The sequence below is a fragment of the Nilaparvata lugens genome, chromosome X (assembly GCF_014356525.2).
Source record: "Nilaparvata lugens isolate BPH chromosome X, ASM1435652v1, whole genome shotgun sequence".
Lineage (NCBI taxonomy): Eukaryota > Metazoa > Arthropoda > Insecta > Hemiptera > Delphacidae > Nilaparvata > Nilaparvata lugens.
Genome location: NC_052518.1, coordinates 58,542,657 through 58,552,103, shown reverse-complemented (window position 1 = coordinate 58,552,103; position 9,447 = coordinate 58,542,657).

Genomic DNA, 9,447 nt, shown 5'->3' with positions numbered 1-9,447 from the left:
TAGACTTATCAAGGATGCCTCAATCGAAAAATAATTTCCAGCTCTCTCCGAACTTTTTATCTTTGTGAAGATTTCCTCGCGACAGCCAAGACAACAAACCGCTACTCTAACCCCAACCATTCTCGAGTGAATCGACTGAAAAAGGCATCTTTTAAATATCAGCTGCGACATAGATAACAACAATGAAGCTGTTCAGATTAGCACTGAAGTTCTCTTAAGACCCCCAATCACGACAGAGCCAACAGAGCCAAATACACAGAACATACCCACACAGCACAAAAAGTTTAGAAAACGTTTAATAAATGTTTAAAATGTATAAATCCGATAAACGTTATAAAAACAACGTTTAATAAATGTTAGAAAAGTTTACTAAAATAAACGTTTACTCTATAAACGTTTAATAAACGTCTAGAATGTATAATGCTGATAAACGTTATGAATACAACGTTTGATAAACATTAGAAATGTTTACTAAAAGAAACGTTAGAAAGGTTGTTACAGTATGAAATTTTTACAGTACCTACCCAGTCAACACACTTAAGTGAAAATCAAATATTTTTTTCAGAAGGTGTCTCCTTCCCCCCCCCCCGTCACCTGTGTAACTTAATCCCTAAAAATGTCTCAATTTAGGCTTTCTAACCAACAATTCTCAAGTGGAATTGAATTTCAACCCCTTTCTATCCTCTTCAAAAATCGTCTCCAACACACCGTTATCGAGATAAAAATAATGTTTTGCACCAATTAAGACTGTAATTTTTTTGAGTTTTCCAAAAAAGTCTCACTTCAGGCTTTTTGATCATCAATTCGGGCTCAGAATTGCAATTCAAACACTTTTTGTCTTTTGCAAAAATCGTCTACAATGCACTGTTGATGATATAATAGACATTTTGCGCTAATTTTAATCCAGATAGGGACTTAGAAATAAATTTGACTGATTTTCAAGTTTCCCAAAAATGTTCGAAAAAGCAGTCTTTTATGACTAATTCGGCTGTGGAAGTGAATTTCCAGCACTTTTTTGGTATGCAAAAATCCTGTCAAACGTGCCATTGACGGGCTACTGACATTTAAAATTTTAAATAAATGGTAATAATTGATAAGACATTTTGAAAGAATCATGAACATTTCTGTTTATATTATCAACATTGTCCTAGAATCTCAAAAAATTCTATCCAAAATTGAATAAGTTATATCATTTTTTCAAATTGGATTCCAGTTTATGCTTGAAAGAATGCCATTTATAAAATAACACACCAAGACTTTGAAATCATTTTCAAGTTTTCAATTCGAAATATGATAATCACTTTTATTATATTGGTTCCAACAATTTCAAGTGTCAATCATTTGGCTTCAAGCCACTCATTTGGCTTCACTTAATTATGCTTAATATATGTAAATTATCCTAAAAACACATAATCTATAAATTCTCCAATATTCAAACATTGCACAAAATTGTATTCAAGCATGCGCAATGAAACTGCTCAACTCAAAGAAAATACAGTAACGGCTGTGAGTGGATGTTGTGATGTAATCGTCTTGTAATTTTTGTGATCTCTATTCGTTGCCGTTGAATGATTGAAAGGTAAGTTACACATTTACAAATTATTTATTATATTATTATGTATTCATGTATATGATACATGAAACAATTTTACTCATATAACCTACTCTTCAGATTTATTACACCTTTATAGTTTTCTGTGATTGTGTTAGGCAAGCATAAAATTAACCTATGCTGAAAACCTTTCCTTGTGGTAAAGTCTCTATTATTTATTTGTAAAGTTGAAAAAATCTTTCATATCATCTTATTTAATATATTGAAAACATGAACCTAATAAATATATAACCTATAAACTTGAATGTTGATAGGAAATGACATTGGGTAATATGGCAAGGCAGAACATTCAAAAGGATCTCTGTCAATGAAAGCCATCTATGAATAAATAAATAAATTTAATTGGCCTATATTTCATTCTCAAAAATAGACTATGCTTTGATAAGTAGTCAAACTTTCAAGCTAAACTTTACTAAACCAGCCTAACTTGGGCTAAGTTACCAAAAACCTGCCTAGTTGGTTGTTGGTTGTTTTCAAAGTGGGCACATATGTTACTGTATTCTTATTCAATTTCTGACAAGAAAATTCTGAAATTATAATGCAGTACACACTTTTATTGCTAATTAAAAAAGAATAACTAAAATCCATCTTGAGTTACTCACATCACTAAGTTTAGTAATTCAAAGATCTGTGAATTCTTGACTTATAGACTAGGTTAGGTAGTTCAAACTGATAACTCTAAAAACAGAAATTTAGTTTAAACTAAAAATAAAGGTTTGAACTTTAGCTTAAAATTATTCTGTGTAAACGGGCCTTAGTAGTATATCAGTGTTATTCTATGTCATTCGAAATTGATTTATTTTTCTTCACTAGAATCTCCAATGAGTTGACTTGTTCCCACAATCTTCCCCAACTTTTTTTACACAGATCAAGTTCTTAGCATGAGTAGGTATATTTATTATACAGAGTGAGTCATATGTATGGGAGCCCTTCAATAAGTTGGAGAATATTGTAGTTGTAGATATAGAAAGGGTGTTCACTGGAACCGTATGGTTTTAAAAAAGCCACAAATTTTTGAATTTTGATCAAAAACTTATTTTTTCACACAATGTGTTCTACAAACTTTGAGAAAATTACAAGTTTCATGTTTGTAGAACACATTGTGTGAAAAAATTAAGTTTTTGTTCAAAATTTGAAAATTTGTGGCTTTTTAAAACCATGCGGTTCCCAGTGAACACCCTCTTTTGTAAATTTTAGGATTTACAATGTTATTCTACCTTTTGACATATAACTGAATTACAACTCCTAATAAGGGATTGTAGCTGGAATATTTCAAATGTAAACACCCATTGTGTGATACATCATTTTAAAGACCTCTTTAAAACAAGAAAGATGACATCAATAGAAATGCGCCTCTATGATAATTTCATCCAAAATGAATTTTCAAAAGGTAGAGTATAGAGTATCCTGAAAGTTACAGTAATATCCACAATAGTCTCCAAGTTATTGAAGGGTTCCCTATACATATGACTCACACTGTATATATTCATATTATATAATATCCATTCTCAAACTCATCTAAATTACATCTCTACTAACTTCAATTCCACTAAATTTTGACGTGACAACGTCTTATAAATTGGTTTGCCGGGTGACACTTCAAGAAACTGCGTTACGTTCCCACGTTATGCGCTCACAATGAGATCGAGTGAGAGCGTTCGTTTGGTTCACGGTCGTCTGGAAAGAGCACGAATAGGAGCAGTGGCGAGCAACGCAACAGCAGCCCGAAGACATTCACCTGGAGAGAGAGTGAAACGGAGCAATCTCCTGCAACTGCGCCACTACTTAGTGAATAGGTTATGTGAATAAGTATAAGTGGATAGGTATAAGTGTAAGTATAATAGGTATAAGTGAATAGGTTATGTTGTAGTAATCACAATGTTGTGGTAGTTTTCAATCACAAAAGTAGTATAAATCGTTTCTCAGCCAATAATAATATGTTTAACTTGAAAAAATGAGCGCGACTTGCTATGTAAAAAATTGAATCGAGCACAGTTAAGAGTGAGAGAGACAGAGTGATTTTGTTGAGGATGTGTGAAGGTAAAAATAAAATTTTGTTAATATGAAACTCAGTGCGAGATTCTTTGTATAAATTAATGTTTTAAATATAATTCTTTGTATAAATAAATGTTTTAAATTGTTACTATTATTTCATCCTTCTTCCAACTATAGAAATGAATATTCACTTTAAAATTATTTTACCACTCAAAGTCGTTGTCACGTAAAACTTTCGCCTGTATACCAACTTTACAGGCAACTATGTTCGATTTTTTTTCTGTACTTCTCCCTGTCGCTTTCCCTTCCTTTTCATAATATTCATATAATCTTTTTTTCTTCTGGAAAAATATATGAAAATTACATGGCAGTTTTCAATTTAAAAATTATTGTTTTTCACAGTGGGTTATAAATTTCCAGGTGCAGTGTGGAACATCAAGTCTACTTCCAGTGCCCCAAATGAAGAAATCCATATAATAATCCAAAATTGGTTTTGATTCTCCAAAGACGGTGATGGAGGTTGAGAAAAACGGAGAAATGATCCAGCACCCAATCACATGTAACTAGGCCAAGTGCCAATAAGTAAATTTTTAGAGAATCTCAAACATCCATAATCTTTTTTGTAATAATTTTACAATATAGACTTTTCATGCATTTAATATTCGCTTTCTTTATTTCACACTACAGAGAGACTGTATAATAACACTGTGGCCATTTGTTTTCTCAGCATTTTGATTGCTGGCTAGCTTTTTCAAATCCACCATACTTTTACCATAATTTAGCCTTCTCAAACAAATGGCCACATTGTGATTATAGTATCTTTATTCTATACTAAATAAGCCTCTCTGTTACATTTAGTTCATGTTCTATACAGCTAGTGTTTCTACTAAAACAAAACCAATTTTTACTTTCCTTGCCCTATTACCATAGGTAAGGGGAGTATTGCTTTCCAAAAAAATAAAGATACCCCAATTTAAGAATTTTTATGCGTTTCAAGGGTCCCTGAGTCCGAAAAAGTGGTTTTGGGTATTGGTCTGTGTGTATGAGTGTCTGTGTACACGATATCTCATCTCCCAATTAACTGAATGACTTGAAATTTGGAACTTAAGGTCTTTACTATATAAGGATCCGACACGAGCTATTTCTATCAAATGTAATTCAAGATGGCGAAAATGTTGTCAAAAACAGGGGTTTCGCGATTTTCTCGTAAACGTCTCCAACGATTTTAATTGAATTTATACCTAAAATAGACATTGTTCAGCTCTATCAACAGCCACTCACAAGTCCCATATCTGTGAAAATTTCAGGAGGTCCGCCTCATCTAAGCAAAGTTGATTTCAGATTCTCAATTATCAGGCTTCAGATACAATTATTTAAACAAAAATTTTCAAGTGAAAAAGACTGAGCATAAAAATCTACAATTAATGTTCAGTAACATTTTCACATAACATTGAAAATAAGCTCGAAACCCGAGAAAATTTAATTATTCAATTTCCAACTGTTGATTCTATATTTATCATTCACTATGAAGAGATAGCAGACATCATGTGTCTCTAGCGTTATTGTCCTGTCACCAGCTGGCTCAGATCTTTGAATAGTAGACTTGAGATGCGCGTGAACACTACCGTCTGGTTATCATTTTCCATAACGGCAGGGAAAGTTGTGTGAGTGCGCCACTCCAGATTTTTTGAAATGTCAATACTGTATCTATTGCAATTTTTATTGATATTCCAATTACAGTCAACATTTTTGTTTGAATGTATACATAACTTTTGTATATTCAGTTTTTAAAATTAAAAAGTGGTAAGATGTAGTGTAATAAGCAGTTTATAAAAGTGTTTTACTGTAACATGGTAATGAAAAAATATTGATTTTGTATTTCATCATTCAATAATATAATATATAATAGTTTTAAGTTCTGTTTCCTACAGACATAAAATATTTTTGAGATTTTAGCTATACAATGGCAGAGTAGATTAAATTACCATGGTAATTTGGTTGTAATCATCTCGGTTTTTTAAACAACTTTCATCATAATAATTTTTGTGGATCAAAATTGAAGTAATATGGTTTTTATTGTGTGTTTTTAATGTCACGTTACCAATGTACCACATTGCACGGTAATATTTCTGTTACATGAAATCATATATGTAAATAAATGGAAATATGATTTCGTATTTTCATCTCTTTCCAAATGATTTTAGAAATATTACCATGTGATTAATAAGGTACCGGTTCAAAAGTATGGCTAATTCAACGTCTGTTGATAGTTGAAAATAATGGTTACCACGATGTTTTATCAACTATTATTCAACGTTGAAAATAATGTGGAAATGGCGGACATTTTTTCGTGTTTTCAACGTTAAGGTACCGTATTACGTGTTTCTTACTTTATTTCAACGTTTCTGTGCTACCTGGGAAAGAATCGAATGCTTAACTAATGGTTGATTATAATGTTCATCAAAACGTTGATATAACGTTTATTGAAATGTTGACTGTAATGTTTATCAAAACGTTGATATAATGTTCATCAAAACGTTGATATAATGTTTATCAAAACGTTGATTTAATGTTGAAACAGCTGTTTCTTAACCAATTGGAGGATATGTTCTGTGGATTTGGCTCTGTCGTGAATGTGGGCATTTAGAGAAGTCTTATTACGTTATAACTTTTCATCAATGTTACAAATCTCAATGGGCTTCTTCCTCAATATATATATAAGATATATAAATAGAGAAAACGTGGGTGGCTCGTTGGAGTAAGTGATTACGCACCGGTCTGACAATCAAGAGAACCCGCGTTCGAATCTGGACCGAGCAAAAGTTTTCGACCACAGCAAAATCACATGGATACGGCCACTCCATGTTTCGGAGGAGACAATAAGTCGTCGGTCCCGACTATACCTAAAAAGTAGCCTAGTCGTCATCTCTCATCATCATCCCTTTCACTCAATACCCACGCACAAGCCTAAGAGCTTATGTGGGCATCACCCTAAATATTATTATTACTATATTTTTCAAATTTCGAGATTGTACGTCCTTCCTTTCGTTAGATATCTTGCGTACAGACGTACACAATTAGAGATAATATTGTTCAGTAGAGTACTAAGTAATATAAAATATGTTTCTTTCTTGAAAAGATAGAGATGTAACAGTAATTATCAAGGAGGCTCATCAATTAAATCATGACTTGGAAATGTGAAACTCCGCATTGTGGAATCATATTCCTATAAATATAAAACGATCAAAATTTGGTTCTTTTATTAGCCTACTTATATCCATGGTTGATTTTTCAACACTTTAGACTTGACATCTTATTCACATATCTATAGAACAAAATTGGTTGAGAACTCATAAAGATGCTATGCATACAAGAATCTCACATTTATTTCAGTTTTATGTAAACATACAAACTGGCAAAACTGATTAAGTAGTTTCAATCGATTGAATTTTCCAATCAGAATTGTGGTAGGAGTAGTCCGTTGCATGTGGTCTTCTTTTGTTCAATATTTAACACCATCATCATTAAGGTGAATCACAATTCAAAATAAATTATTGTTAGAACATTGGCAAAATGTTACAACAACGTCAGCTCACATATCAATATCAACAATATAATAACACATAATCAAATCAAATGAATCTTGAAATGATTCACATGATGCACAAATTAAACTATAAAAACAATATTATTATAGATAAAAAGAAAATTCCTTGATAATTAGTTTTCAATAGTACAATCATGAAATTAAATTATCACAATAATAAACCATAAAAGACGACTTATTCGAATATTTATCCATTTCTTATAATTAATATAATAATATCCATTCAAAATGCTCCCCAAGAAGTGGAATTCTCTACAGAGTAGCTAAGAATTCAGTCATCTCATCAGAAAAGCCATCATCATGCCCTGAATTACTCAACACAAAACCCACTAATCTTATCTGCACTCTGCAGTTGCAAAACTCTGGTCCGAATCACCTGATTTGCGTCTACGGGAATCGATGAAACTCCAAGCATCTCTACATGGATTTGCAGCCTCTGCTATATGAATAGCGCATTAGCATTTTTCTTAACTTATCTCAATCTGTGTCGTCGGTATGCTCTTTTCAGCATCAAATTTCCCGTACTGAATGTTAGACAGCTTTTTATTAAATCTTTGAGAATTCATTGAGTATGTAGGAATAAGTATACTTAATACATTGATTGTTTAATAGGATAAATAAAGAAGAAAAAAACAATATTTTATTGAAGACTGCAGTGGCAGGGATTCCAGAAATTCGCAGAAGAGAAAATTAAAAAAAGCATAAACCAGAAAGGCCAACCAGTCAAACCGGTTATATCAATGATAAAATAAATACCAATCAATTGTCTGGAAACCTTGAGGTCGTGTTGGTCACCAAGCATAACGAGATTGGAGTAGTTCTTCTGAAGCTTACCAACCAATCTGGTACAGCCACCTGTCCACCCTCTTCCTGAACACTACCAAACTAAACGCCTCTGCTTCCCTAATCACCCCTAGCACATTTCTGTACAAGATAAGGCCAGGTATGAAGGATTTGTCAATTCAGAGCCGTGAGTCAGCTGAGGGATCTCAAAGCTGTAATTGGATCTGTGGCGAGTTGAGTAGCTATGGTTAACTGTTTCTCCCAGAAGTTCCGTTTTGTATTTTTTGATGTGGATCAACAAAGATTTAATAAAAAGCTGTCTAACATTCAGTACGGAAAATTTGATAAACAATTGTATTGTTGGGTATCTAAAGTCTCTCTTTAAAATTGTTTTTATAATTGATCTTTGGGTGACTGCAAGAGGCTCAATGACTGAGGAGGAAGCCCCTCCCCAAGCTAGAATTCCATATAGTATTATAGATTGGACATAGGCAAAGTAAACTACTTTGCACTGATCCACACTCAGAACATTACTAAGCTCTGAAATTGTGTAAAGAAGCTTTCTGAGCCTATTATTAGCACACTGGACATGTTGTACCCAACTCATCTTGGAATCCAAAACAACGCCCAGGTATTTATAATGATCAATGCGCTCAATCATACTACAATTACATCCAGCAGACCTGAGATTATTACAAGAATGCATCGTTAGTGTTAGTGAGCCTGGATCAGCTTGATTTCTTGTAACTATTGGCATAAACTTCGTTTTTTCCACATTTACTGTTAGGCTATTGTGATGAAACCAGTTCTTTATTTTTGACAAATCAACTGAAGCACTCATGTAGGCCTCCTAGCTCCCAAGTGCTCCCAGTAGACACTAGTGCTGTGTCATCAGCATCAGTATATCAGATTGTTGATATAGATTAGGAATAGCAGTGGCCCAAGGGTGCTTCCCTGGACTACCCCATACTCAACATTCTCTTTGTCACTAATTTCACAATTTATGCATACTGATTGCTGTCGATTGTGGAAGTAACTCTTAACCCTAGGTAGTGGAAGTGATCAATAGAGATCAATAAAAAAAAATGTATTGATATCAATAGATATTTGGGCCAATACACATCAATAGGTATCCATGGATGCCTATTGATGTGTATTGGCCCAAATACCCATTGATATCAATACACATAAATGGATACCCATGGATATCAATACATAACCAGCTGTATTGATATCAATACACATCAATACATTTCCATGGATATGTATTGATGTGTATTGGCCCAAATACCTGTTGATACCAATACACATCAATAGAAATCCATGGATGTCAATACATAACCAGCTGTATTCATATCAATACAGATCAATAGCCATCTATAAGCAGCCTGTCCCCTTTTTAGAAAAAATCCTCTTTTAAATCTAGGAGAGCAGCTTAGGATGAAGATAA